The 14001-nt window shown below is 44.7% G+C and overlaps 1 protein-coding gene across 12 annotated transcripts in view; it reads right to left on the reverse strand.

Annotated features, from left to right (window-relative positions):
• DAB1 (DAB adaptor protein 1) overlaps nt 1-14001 on the reverse strand; it is a 1099844-nt gene that overhangs the window by 380089 nt on the left and 705754 nt on the right. The window contains exon 1 of one of the 12 annotated variants that reach the window (XM_074334773.2): nt 12076-12549. The exons of 7 other annotated variants lie outside the window; for them this stretch is intronic. The gene's annotated coding sequence lies outside the window, so the exon portion shown is untranslated. Of the gene's footprint in view, nt 1-11814; nt 11990-12075; nt 12550-14001 lie in introns of those variants that run through there. 4 more of the 12 variants (XM_074334771.2, XM_074334775.2, XM_074334770.2 and 1 more) reach the window with 4 other exon arrangements.

Here is a 14001-nt window from a genome sequence, read left to right on the forward strand (position 1 = left end):
AGAGCTAGGGTCTCTCTCTCCCTTTCACCCTCCCTTTCTGTTTCAAGGTGGCACCCCCAGAATTGGCCAAGTCTCCTTCGTGGTTCCAGCTCATCTGTGTGGGGTCTGCTCCCACTTCCAGCTGCCCCAACCCCTGGGGTTCGATGACACCATAGCCTCCCTTACTGCCTGCAGATCGAGCAGCAGGTGGGCTCGTCTTGATCCTTTGCTTCATTGTCACACTTTCAGCTCTTCCAACACCTCGTAACTAGTTCCCTGTATTAAATTCTTCCTATTAAGCGACATGGTATGTGTCTCCTGACTACACTCTCACTGATAGATACAATGTGTATCCTTAAAATTATCCAGTTCTGCTTGGGAGTCATCATGTGGATTTGGGTGCGTTCAGAGATGTCACAGAGAGGTACTCTTCAACCCCTGACACATACTGGTTGCCAGAATGTCATCTTTAGGCTGTAATTTTAAACTAGCTGCAAATAATCCACCAAGTGAACAATCACCCATGTAAAATACTTAATGTTACTATGGGATTTGACAAGAACTTCAAAGTCTACCTCCCGACTACACCCCAGATACCTCCTCCTCCACTGAAATGATGCATGTGAGAAAGAAAGGGATACAGCACATTCTAGTATCTGTAAAATCATGCTATACATCTTTAGGTTGAGAAGCCTTATTTTTGTTGTTGATTTGATTTGCTGGAACCGGAATGGAAAAAGGAATGAAGGAAGGAAAGGAAGAGAGGGAGGCTGATAGGACAGGAAAGGCACAGTTTGGCAATAAAAGGATCTAAAAACATGTCCCAACAGGAAATGTTTAAAATCACAACAGAAAACACTTCTTTTGTTTTCATAGACTCAACACAGTTTACGATAGGGATACTTTCACCTGCACTGCTCAGGAACTATGGTAGACTTTAAAAAGCAAAGGTAGCAAGAATTTAAGGTGAACTTGCTTGGAAAGCAAGTCCAGGGGGGCATGAAGGACATGTCGACAGGGCTTTTGAGAAACTTGCAATCTTTAGAGGACTCCACAGTCACAGACATGGAACAGAACAATCAAAGGCATGATCAAGTGTAGTGTTTAACAGAGACTGGGGCTCCAGAAGCCTCAGAAAGATACCTGTGCCTGGGAAAGGCAGGCAGAGGGAAGCAGCAAACTGAGATTTTGAGCCCATGTTGAACAGTCTTCACTTATTTTTTGTAAAGAGGGCAATGCCGGCCCAGTATTCAACCTTCTTCCTCCCAGCCATGTTGATTTATGGCTACTCAAACAACAAATCACGACTTTCCTCGCCACTGACACATTTAGAGCCGTCAAATGTATACAGAATAATAGTTGACCCCACTCCTATGAACCCATATACACAGCAGAGAAAATATATAGAGGTGCCAAAAAATGTACACACATTTTAAGAAAGGAAAAAACTGTGTTAATTGTAATACTCAATATACTTGTATACCGATAACAAGAGATGAATACAAGTCACATTTGACTTCTGCAGTTACAAGAGCTGCTCATAGTGGTTACCATCAGTGTCCAGACACTTCTGATTTTGGCATCCCCAGTACAGTGTTATCAAAATAACCAGAGGCCAGCTTTTCTTTCCCTTAATGTTTCTTCCTATAAGAGATCCTTTTATTTCCAGCTAAACTAGCATGGTGTATATTACCATTCCAGAAAATACAATGAAACGGGTTGATGACAGGATGTGAGAGAAGAGGGACAGAAGTATAGCACTTGGCAAGGGGAGAAGAGGAATTTGAAAGTTTATCAACACTGATATCATAGAGGTAACTTTTGCAGAGAAATGAATATCTGCCTTACATTCTAAAATATAAATGGTATTTGAATGAGGAGGCATGAGTAGTAATGGGCTTAGAAAACAAATAATGGCAAAGGAATTAGATGGTGAGGGGGAGAAAGGAAATAGGGGAGAGAGAGAGAGCGCGCTCACAATTGGAAAATAATAATCACCATATGGGCCACAGTCGGACATCTCTCCCATTACCCTTTGTTTACAGATACAAGTTATAATTTCCATGCATAGTGGCCCATTCCCAAGTAAAAAGTGCTTCTGGCATTTCCCTATAATATCATCATAATATATTTGAGGATTTTAAGTCAACAAGCTGAGGTAGGAAGAGCACTGATACAGGTGCAAACAGATCTTGGTCTCTATTCCAGCTCAGCTTAATGACTTGGACACATCTTCCATTTTTCCAGACCTGTGGCTCCTCATTTGAAAGTGGGAATAATAGTCACTGACCGGAGAGATGCCTGAAAAGTCAAAGTAGATGGTCACTACCAGCCAAAAGGTGTCCCTCGGGCAACCAGATGACTATGGCCTGCCTGCCATGCCAGACCAGTGTGTCTGGAGCCAGACTCTGGCCCCCAGGCCCCGGCTCAGGCTACTCATGCTAAACAGGTGTCCAACCAGGAGAGGCCTGTGCCATCCTGTGCACATCCACTCACTCTCCACAGGAAAGCCAGAGATGTCTTTCAACAACCTCTGCCACTTGAACAAGGTGACGAGCTGCTCCTTGGGCCGATCACACCCTCACTAGCCACATTGCATCACTTCTGCATGCCCACTGGCCCCAGGACAAAGGACAGCCCCTGCACGGTCAGTGGATGAAGGAGGAGGGATCGGTCCAAAGCAGTGCCAAGCTTTTCCTGGAGGCTGTTCTGGGTATCAAATGAGAGCTTGTAAAGCACCGAGTGCTCAGTAAGTATTCAATAAGCACCAGTTTTTCTCCTCCCCTCCTAACCCCCACCATCCAGAATAAGAAACACAGGTGGAATGTAATGAAAACTAATACGCAATTAGGAAATACAATTTTTTTAAAGATAGTATTTACAACAGCACCTAAAAAATATAAAGCACCTGGAAAAAAGATCTAACAAAAGAATGCATACCTTTATGAATAAAGTTATAATCTGTATTAAAACGTTAAGAACTAAATAAATGGAGAGAGGTATTTATTTAAGGATATAAGACTCAGTATCATAATGATGTCACTCTTCCTGAGTCCATGTTTAAATTCAATGTAATGCCAATCAAATCTGAAGAGTATTTTTGTACAACTTTAAAAGATTGTTATAAAATGTATCTGGAAGATAAAAGGCCAAGAAAAGCCAAAGCATCTTTGAAGAAGGACATTGTGGGGAAATTGTCCTGCCAAATACCAAGGTTTATTATAAAACTATAATAATAACAAGTGCGGTTTAGGCAAAAGAGTGGACAAAATATGTGCCTCGAAACTGACCCTGAGTGCCAGGATGATTGTTTTCCCATATGGAAGAACATTAGAATAAATTCGTACCTCACACCACACACAAACACACACGCACACACCACCTGGTTTAAAGAACCTAAATGTGAAAGGTGAAACAATAAAGCTTTCAGAAGATATTAAAGGAGAATATCTTTATGACATCAGGGTTAAAAAAAGAAAGGCTTTTTAAAAATAAGACATAAAAAGTACTAACCATAAAAGAAAAGATTGATAAATTCAACTGCATTAAAATTAAGAAGTAAGATAGCAGAAGGTTGGCAAGAATCCAACTTCTATGTGGTCTATAAATCTATTCAGCTTCCCAAAGGAATAAATTACAGTAACCTTTTTGCATTCATTGGAGCTGTGCTTTAACAATACATGCCATAGCTCAGAATCAGCATATGGTTGGCCCATCTTTGATTTCTCCCCCAATTGGATTATTGGCATTTCTGGTTTAACAAGTACATTTGAATGGTGGTTTTATATTTAGAACTTTTGTGAGCATGCACAGAATACTGTTCAAAATAATGCGTCCCACAATTCAAGACAAGCACACCACGTGCCATCATCATAGTGTACGGGCACGACTGGGCCATCACGAGCCGCTGGCACTGTGTGGTTTCTCGTCCTCACCCTCCGTGCCGTGTTTGCACCGTTTATGGTCACTCACACGCAAAGCTGACTCTTGTTCTATCTGCTGGGATGTTACTACTACTCCGAAAACTACTAGGAGAAATCTGTACCAGAAATCTGCATCACAGGCAGAAAACCAACCCTAGGGTGGATTCTTGCCATGATCAACTTAAAACCCAGTGGGAAAAGCTAATCTACTACCTCACATACAACCATGATTTAGTACAAAAAGCCTCTCCCAGCGAGCCTGTAAGTCTTCCACTGTCTCTTCTCATTCTTTCTACCATGCGTCCCTCAGCAATATTCTAACATTCCCTCTACATGTTGACACGTATACAGTAATATATGATAGGCTAGGATAATAGAAAAGGAAAATGTCATCCAAATATGACATACATTTTAGATGATGTGAGCTTTTTCAAGACGGTGTCCCTCACATATGTCACATATATCTTCACTACCTGTATTGGAATGACAGTGCCTAATTGTAACATTCTGTTACTGATAGTAAGTTACTTCTGGGGGACCCTGTGGATAGGAACCTCGTAAACCTTTAAAGTACTTAGTGTCTAGGTACAGAGTAATTAATGAGCATTACAAATTTCCTTTTTGATTGAAAGCATTATTTATCTTTTTTTTTTCCAGGAATGGGAAGTGGAGAGCTCTACTATTTTAATCAACTCTTTTAATAGGATAGATTTGGATAAGTATTTATGATCAATGATTCCAAAACATGTCAAGAAAACAGAGATGACTTTCAGTGGATGCCTGTTACTACCTATTTCCCAATCCAGATTACAAAATAAAGAACTGCAATGAAAAATGTGTTTTTAAGGTTGCCGATCACAAAGAATTTCAATATTGCCCATGGAAAACAATGAATCCCAATCTTTTTATCCACAGAGACGTAATGAACCACACAAGACTGTACACATATAATTCAATTCAACCCAGCAGAAACTTGCAGAGCATCTACTATGTTCCAGGCAGTGTAGTAAAAAGAAAAGCCATATTCGCTTCCCCTAAAGAGCCTATAAATGCCTTTATTAGACATTTATTGGACAAAATCCCCCCCTTTTTTTTTCTTTATCTCTGCAGTGACAAGCTAGAAACTGGGTTAGAATTCAGTGGAATTCTTTTTAAGTTTGGCCTTCTGAAAAGATTATTCAAAAGAAATGAATGGAATGACAAACACCAAATTTAGAATAGTGGATACTATTCTAAATAAATATGATCAGAGAGCGGTTAGTAAGAGGCTTCAATTGTATGGCTCTATTTCTTAAGCTGAGTAGTAGGTACAGAGTTGTTTTTTGTAGTTGTTGTTTTTACTGTATTTTTATTTTTATTTTTTGTATGTCTTCAATATACTATACTACATTTCAAATCACACACATTACTTTCATGATAAAATTGTTCTTCTAAAAAACATAAGTGATTGCCTATAAACATTTTCCCTAAACTATCTTGTAAGTTACTGAGGGGGCTCCTTGATATCAAAGGTTCTATGACAAATAAGTTTGGAAAAGTCTTAATGAGGTAAATGAGTTTCTTTATTGCAAGAAATCTCTGAAGCTTGAATATGTCAGTAAATACCGTGTCTTATAGAGTAGGATATATAACTCAGTACTTTCCAAACATTTTTGAGCGTAGAACTTTTCTTCCTCCAACTGTTCTTTTGGAAGTACTCATAACCATCTTGGGGGACACTCGTGTTCCCTGGAACACAGTTTGGAAAATGCTCTATAAAACAATCCCTTTCAGCCACATACGCTACATTATAGCCACACCCAACTATGCCCATCCCAAACCCATAATGGACCTTCATGCCCACCTGTCTTTGCCCATGTAGTTCTTTCAGTCTGGAATGCCTGCAACCCCTGCAAAACTCCTGGTCAACCTTCAGCTTCCAGTTGAAATACAATCTCTCCTGTGAATACTTCCCCATCCTCTTCCTCTCCAGGTAGAATGAATTACTCCTCTGGAAGTTTCCAGGGCTGTACGTATCTTTTCTGTACCACATCTCACACTGTAGCAGTTATTTATGCAGGAGGCCGGGTGCCTAGATGGCAGAGACAGCACCTTTACATCTTGGCACTGTTCACAACCCCTAGTACAGAGCCACAGCCAGACATAAAGTAGGTGCTCAGGTAATATGTGTTGAATGGACATAGAAGTGGTGTCTAGGTGCACAACCAGAGTTGGCTTCCTCAATTTTCCAGATATTCTCAATGTGTATTTGTAACTTTTCAGACTTTATTGTCAATTGTGAGACTAACAAAACAAAAAAGAAAACAGACACAAAGACTGAAAAAGAGACAAACTCAGACAGAAACAAGGAGAGACAAAGGAAGAGGAAGGGATGGCTTAACTGATGGATAGTGAACCGATAAATTATGAGTCCAGTCAAAAAACACAGAGACTGACCAACAGAGAAAGTCAGAAATTGGTATGAAGCTTGGAGCCAATACATGGGGTTGGTAACTTTGTAAGACCCACAGTAGGCAGTCCACATAGCTGACTTGGGTTCACTCTTGACACATCTGTCTGAGAGCGCCCTCTCCTTTTTATCCCCTAAGCTAAACAACCCAACTTTGCCACCACAGAACTTTTATCATTTTAGCTGTGAGTTCTTCTACTCAGCAGAATCTTATTTCTGTTTTCTTTTCTCTTTATGAGAATCCCCCACTGGCATTGTAGATTGGTTGTACGTCAGGTTCAAATAAAATAATAATAATAAAAGCAAGCTGGCAATTTCTTTCCAATAGAATATGCTGCATATTTCATGAAATAGAAGCCAGAGGAGTTTTGTGATTCCTGAACCAAAACCTTTCCATATCTGAGAACTAAATGGAAGAAATATACAAAGAGCATCTCACAGAAAAAGAAACCTGATCATTTGCTCTCCAACCTAAGGGAAGAATGCACGTGATTCATTAACATATTTTTTTAACACACGTTCATATCCTGTTACACATTTCATAGAGTGACTTCAGCTAGTTTTCATGGATACAAAGTACTACCAGAAGAGGGATTTTCTTTTCCTACTGGACACTATTTTTTCATTACAGAACATCTGGCTCTTGCTCTTAGTCTGGCAAAGTCTCCCCACCTCGAAGTTCTACTTAGGTTTTCAAGCCACTTCTCTGTCCTGGTGTAAGAGATAATCTGGTCCAGAGGAAGGAGCATTGGGCAAACAGTCCACTAATTCTGGGTTCTGACAGTGCCTCGCAGCTGTGAAGGTATGTATCTCCCCAAGCCTGCTTTATTTTCCAATCTATAATTAGGAGAGGTGACTAGTCCACTTCTAGAATTTAATCAAACAGTCATTTTATTTCCCTGAACGTAATTGCTGAAAAGCGCAATGACCTGGAGATTTTAGCATTATGTGTGCTTCAAAATTCCCTTCGTAAAGAGGGAAAATGTTCAAGGAAATAGTTCCAGGAAGCTAAACACAACAAAACCTATGCCTCAAAGGCTGAAATAGAACTCTTCCTCTCTACCCTCTGTTTAGCAAAACAAAGCAAAACAAACAAACAAACAAACACCTAGATACTGAATACTGAAGTCTCAGGATACCAGTGACAAACAGAAAACTTTTTATAATCAAGGGGAAGGATTTTTTCTCGTTTGAAGGACAGCATTAATAGCTAAGTAACATTACATGCTACGTACTGTTCAAAGCACTTTGTGTGAAGTCCTGTAATCCTCAAAACAATCTTATGTGGCAGGTGCTGTTATTTTATTATAAAGAAAATTGAAGTGAGATAAGTTGGTCAAGGCCACATACCTGGCAGGAGCTGAGGTCTGAACCCACGCAGTCTAGCACCCAAATCCAGACTTGTAATCGCCTGTTATGCCACCTTTTAATTCTAAGAATCTCTGTTTACCAAGATTGGTAATAGATAATAGCAGTAATGCAATCTCTGCATACTTGATTAATGACGATTTTAACAGAGTAGACAGATGTGAATCAATACTGACCAATACTTGTCATAAGTGTTCAAAATGTCAACCAGCAGCCCAGTGCCCTGTTGGCAAAAGAGGAACACCCATTTTGTGTTGTCAGCACATGAAATTGGGAACAACCTGTAGTTTGCTCCTATAGGAGGTCTAACTATTCCATTAATCCTCATTAAATTTTACAACTCCCATGGGAGATAGCCGAGATCACCTTCCCTCTCAGAGGCAACATAAGGCCAGGGTTAGAATAGATCTTGGAACCAGAATGCTTATATTCAAATCCCAGTTCCATACCTTACTTGCTGTGTGACCTTGGGCCAGTTACCAACTCTCTCTGTGCCCCAGTTTCCTTATCAAATGGGAAGGAGAATATAAGTATCCACTTCCTAGGGTTAGTTCAAGATTAAATAAATTAATACTTGCGAAGTGCTTAAAAGGGTACCTGACTCTTAGTAAGTACTCCATAAAGGTAAATTATTCTTATTTTTATTAACATGTTGCGTACGGATCACGAGAATCTTCACGAGGGATTTAAACCCCGCCGAACGCAACGTGTTAATAAGAGCAGTGACTTGTGAAACATCATAAAGTCAGAAAGTACTGGGATTCGACCCGGGCCTTCCAATTCCAAATGCCACCCTCTCTCCTTAGCAGAATCCCATGCTCTTTACCACTAAAAGTTACCATTCTCCTGAAATCCTGCCATGTGCCAAAGAACCCAATGAGACATTTTTCCCCCATAAAATTGCTCAAAGATCCACAAGTTGGATAATATTATTCCTGTCTTGTAAATGATGAAACTGAGATTCTGAGAGGATTTTCCCTCAATCCCTTAACTGGTGAACATTCTTTGTCACAGTAAGCCCTAAATAACATTTAACATTCCTGACAAGATTTTTGCAATTTTTAAAAGTGTCATCTAAAAGACATAAACTGTGATTTTCTTGCTTTGTTAGCTCTATTACTTTGAGAGAAGGATTAAAGCCCAGCAAAAAAAAAAAAAAAAAGTTTGACTTGAGTGAATTATCAAAATGAAATGCTGCCTCAGTGAGATTCTTCATCTGCCTGCAGGGTAGCTTCAGGCATCCAAAACCCACCAAATGCTATGCTGAAGATGGGTACTATCGAGTACCATGCCAAACACCCACCCATTTAAGAAAAATTATTTTAGAGGGCAAAGGGGAGTGAAGAAGCATATATTCTTCTCTGGCTTTGGGAGAAAATGAACAATAAGTGATACCATCTCTTCCCAGCAGCCTCACACAATGGTATCTCTTGCAAATGAAACATACTGTGAAACAGCTTGAGAGATGAGCTTCATCAACAATAAGTAATTTTTATTCAGATTTTATTGTTGAATACAATGAACATGATTAAATGTTTCAGATATGCCTATTCAGACCTTAAGGAAACCACCAAAAAAAAGAAAGAAACGAAAAACTACTAAAAATCATCTTCTAAATCTGCTTTGGGAAGAGCTTTAATTGCCAACTTGATGTGAAGGACTGAATTCCCACTTGATAGCGGCACTGTTCCCAAGAAGATAGTAACCACACGTTTGCACTTCCCACCTCGGCCTCTTCTCTCATCCCTGCTGATCCTCTCCGAGTTGCCAAATAGTTACAATGTCAGTCTTTCAAATCACTGCATTTTGAACTTCCTAAACCTTTGAGAGGGCCTCTGTGTAGGGAAAAGAACAATAGCACTTCAAAAGCCATGTCTGGGAGTTCTTCAAAACTCCATTTGAATGCTGGGGTTTCAATCAAAGACATCAGCAATTTCTGATTGCTTCGAAGTTGACTTTTATACAGCTTTGATTAGGTCGCCCTTCTCAATAGGAAATCAAGAAAATCTCTGATCCCTTTTAGATTCCAGAATTGTCTCCAAGCCTTGTCAGGATAGGAAGTGAAAGAGACATGGAGTGGGGGTGGGGGAGGAGGTGCTGTGGAGCGTGCCCTGCTTCACTCCATCTCTCCCCCCCCCCCCACCATGCACATCTATCTTCAAGCCTGGGCAATTCTGGGTTCCGTCCAGAATCACTCATCACTGAGCTAATAAAAACAATGGGTGCTAATTCAGCGGGTGGGGATGGTTTATCGCGTTATGGATTTCCTGAAGACCTATAATTGGCACATAAATGTACAAACCTGAACCCGATAATAAGGGGGGTCTGAATGTAAGCTACCTTTATATGATTACTTGAAAAAATGTTAAGTATTATGAAGTGTCAGCGGAACCCCCACAAGGCCTTTATTCAAAACCATCAACATTGTGAAAGTACTTGGAAATGGCCAGTAGGAGGGGAGCAGAAGGGAGGAACAAGCGACAGAGGATCCTCCTTCGGTCCCGGCAACTCGCTAAAGAGGATGGCACTGTAGCATCCATTTCGGAGGACTCGGCCCACCCAGCTCCGGGGCAGCAAAAGGCCCGCTGGCTTCCGCAAGCTTTGCACTCGCCCCTTTCTAAAGAGCTAAGCTCAGGCGTGCGCCAGCATCCAAACGCACCCGCAGGCACCCACCTACGCGGGCACGCACCCCACCCTCGCCGACACACGCTGGAGCGCACAGATGCCCGCGACGCGGCGCTCTCAGCAACTCCACCACCGCCAAGCCTCCAGCGAATGCCAGACTGCTGTCGCCGAGCGCCCCGGGCTTCCCCACCCCCATCCCATTCCTTTAGACTCTCCCAGCCCAGGCGGAAGTGCCCAGGCAAACCCCCAACAATGAGGACTTGTGTGATGCAGTTGGGGGTGGATGGGGAGTTTACAGGGAGTAAAACATACACAGTCTGGCGGGGTCGGGAGGGAGCTGTGCAGGAGCTAAGTGGCAGCAGCCTCTGGAAGCAGCCTTCCCGGGTGCCCTGCGCCTCCCAACCCCGCACCATCCCGCGTCCGGTCCAGCACCCACCCACACAAAGGCGTTTTAACAAGAGCAGAAAAAAGATGCGCCCTCCCACCAGGGGTCATAATGATACTCTGCAGGACGAAGGCAGACGGGAAGGAGAGTCCGGGCGACAGTAACCACAGCCGTTTTGAAATGTACTGTGTACCCTCATCTCAAAACCCCTTTCCGACGGCGCGACACAAACTCCCCTCATCTCTGACTCCCTGACTCCAGGTTTTCTTGGCGACTGAGTCCTCTTTTTAGGGCTTCCTTAAGAGCCAAACCTTGAGGTTTTAAAGTTTCCCCAGTAGGTAAAAGAAAAGAAAAAAAAAGAAGAAAGAAAACCCTGAGCTCTGCATCCGAGGCAGAGCTTCGAGTCTAGAGCACAGAAAAGCAAGCGGTGCGGGTTGGGGAGGCGACCTGCTGGGGTGGCAGGGCGCCTGGGGAGTGGAAAGGAGGGGAGGAGAACCCGGAGAAGGGCTGGAGGCAGAGGAGACGCGGGCTCTAGCTCTGAGCGGTGCCTGCGAAAGGGTAGGGGTTCCTGGGGTACATCCGATTTTTCCACAGGTCGGGGCAGAACCGCGGCGCGCGGAAGAGTAGGGAAGTGAAAACTGGGTTCGGCTGAGTAAGAAAGAGGCTCCAGCCCCGGGACGCCGCCAGCGAAGGAGGGAGAAGGGCTCGAGAACACCCGGTAGCTTTTGGAGTGGGAGAACGGAGGTCCGTGGTTCGGTAGAGACTGGAGCGTAGAAGCAATGAGGTTGCAAGGGGTCCCGGAGACAGACAAGTATTTGGGGTGAGGTCTGGAGAGGGGACCGCGAGTGGTCAGAAGTAGGGAGATTGTGGGTTATGGTGGAGACGCAGAAAGAAGGCTCAGAGGTCGCCCCTTTCCCCCGGTAAGTGGAGGGAGCGGGCAGAAGACTGCAGTCGCTGTCCCCGCGGTACCCCTAACCAAACTCCTGAGAGGGGTGCCCTGGGTGTCCCCGCGCCTTGTGCCCGCCAGGCAACTGCCCGCTCCGAACTCCGGTCCTCACGCAACTCCTGCCGCCACCGCACCTCACCTCGGCTTGCCGCGAGCATCCTCCGCCGCTGCCGCAGCCGCACGGGAAGCGGCTCCCCATGCCCGGCGCGCGGCAGCACTCAGGCACGCTCTCCAGCCCGGGGAAGCCCCGGCGATCACGGAGCTCGGTCCATCCTCCCCGAGAGCCACGGCCCAGCGTCAGAGCAGGGGGAGGAGACCGCCCTGTGTGCAGACCCGCCTCCTCCTGCAGCCCCAGCCCCTCCTGCCCCACGCCCACGGGGCGCCCGTGGGCGCTGCTCACCTGCTGGCAACCCCGCCGCCGCCTCCTGGGTGCCCGCCGCGCGCCCCTTGTCCCAGCCTTGCGGCTGCTGCTCTCGCTCCCACCCGGCGCTCTCTGCGCTGCCCGAGCGCACTCCGAGGGTTTAGCCGAGTCGCGGTGGCGACGAGGAGGAGGAAGAGCGAGCCAGCGAGCGAGCGGGGGCGCCGCGGTTCGCCGTCGCGCCTCTGGAGCCCTTGCACTCACTCCCCATCCCGGCGTGGAGGGGGAGAGCGGAGCAGAGAGCACAGGGTACCCAACCCCGGCTGTGCCAGCGGAGAGCGGGTGGGGGAGAGAGGGAGAGAAAACTACCAGACTCGGGTTTCAGAAAGTATCCAGTGTTTTCACTACCATCACCACCACCACCACCAGCACCAGCAGCAGCAGCCCTCGCCGGGCCTCCCTCATTTTCATCTAGGGCTACTCTTTTATCCAAACCTCTAAACATAGGCACACCTAGATACAAAGAGCGCCAGTGGGTGAGAACTAGAATCGAGGTTCGGCAAGGACATGTAGCCCCCGCGCAGGAGGGGGCGCTAACTCCCAGCGGCCAAATGTGGTTTGGCAGCTCTGGTCTTCGCTGCAACTTCCCACGCAAAGTTGGGTGGAGGAGAGGGTTGCATCTGTCACGTTTTCATCAGTCCAGGGACTCAGGCAACTGAAAGTATGCAGGCCCCAGGTAAACCCCAACTCGCCCCTTCCTACCCAGTCTCCCCACTCCTTTACTTAAAATTCCTAGGAGAGGACGAGTCTCAGATTAGAACACGCTTGGGAGAAGACCCCAGGTCCCTACTTCTGGTCCTGGTTTACAAAAGTTCAATAAGTGGCAGAAAATATTATGTCGGTCTGTAAATGTTTCTACCATGAGACTGGATTCAACTCCAGTAAATGCTTGTTATGGTATATTGGCCTCCAGAGGGCAAAATGCCAGGTGTGGGAGGAAACATATCAGGTCAAGTGCTGACCCATTGGAGCAGGTCATGGAAAAGGAAGAATCAGGAAACTGTCCTTCAAAAAGTTTATTTTTATCCTTTGTACGGGCCACACTTCCTGTCCTCCAGCTGTGTAATAATAAAGCTAATGTGGTGGATTTGAGTTTTGTTTTTTTTCCCTTATAGCTTCTGTCACTCACCCATGAAAATTTAATGAAGCATTTAGGGTTATTACCTCTAGAGTCAATGGGCTAAAAATATTTAGCCTAATGCAATCCTTGTGGAGCCAATAGGTCTGTGCCTTGTACATGCAAAGTCATCGAGAGACCCTCCTTTTCACCACAAAATTCACGACCCATTAAACTTATTCCGTAATAACAACTTCTGTACAAATGGAGGCCCCAGTGTATGGAGGCTGTCATGCACCTCCTGAAAAGATAGCAATTTACACAGAGACAAGAAAAACGTGTGAGGTCATTGGCAGGATACAATCTTGGGGAAATCCTTGATCAGAGGACACTCCCAGCAAGGTGGGAGGGAGGTGTCCCCCTTGATATAACTGTTTCTATTGACTCCTGGGTGTGACCAGCAAATCTAATGGTGGGTACCACAAAACTGGCTCAAGTCTCTCCGACTTTTTCAATGTTCTAGAGAATGGCAAGAGTTATTTTTATTCACAACATTTTTTTTTTTTTTACTTTATTGGGGAACAGTGTGTACTTCTAGGACTTTTTTCCAAGTCAAGTTGTTGTCCTTTCAAACTTAGTTGTGGAGGGTGCCATTCAGCTTCAAGTTGTTGTCCTTTCAGTCTTAGTTGTCGAGGGCGCAGCTCAGCTCCAGGTCCAGTTACCAGTTTCTAGTTGCAGGGGGCACAGCCCACCATCCCTAGCGGGAATCAAACCGACAACCTTGTGGTTGAGAGGACGCATTCCAACCAGCTGAGCCATCTGGGAGGCAGCTCAGCTCAAGGTGCTGTGTT

The sequence above is a fragment of the Rhinolophus sinicus genome, chromosome 14 (assembly GCF_057876585.1).
Source record: "Rhinolophus sinicus isolate RSI-liver-muscle chromosome 14, RSI-T2T, whole genome shotgun sequence".
NCBI classification, from domain to species: Eukaryota; Metazoa; Chordata; class Mammalia; order Chiroptera; family Rhinolophidae; genus Rhinolophus; species Rhinolophus sinicus.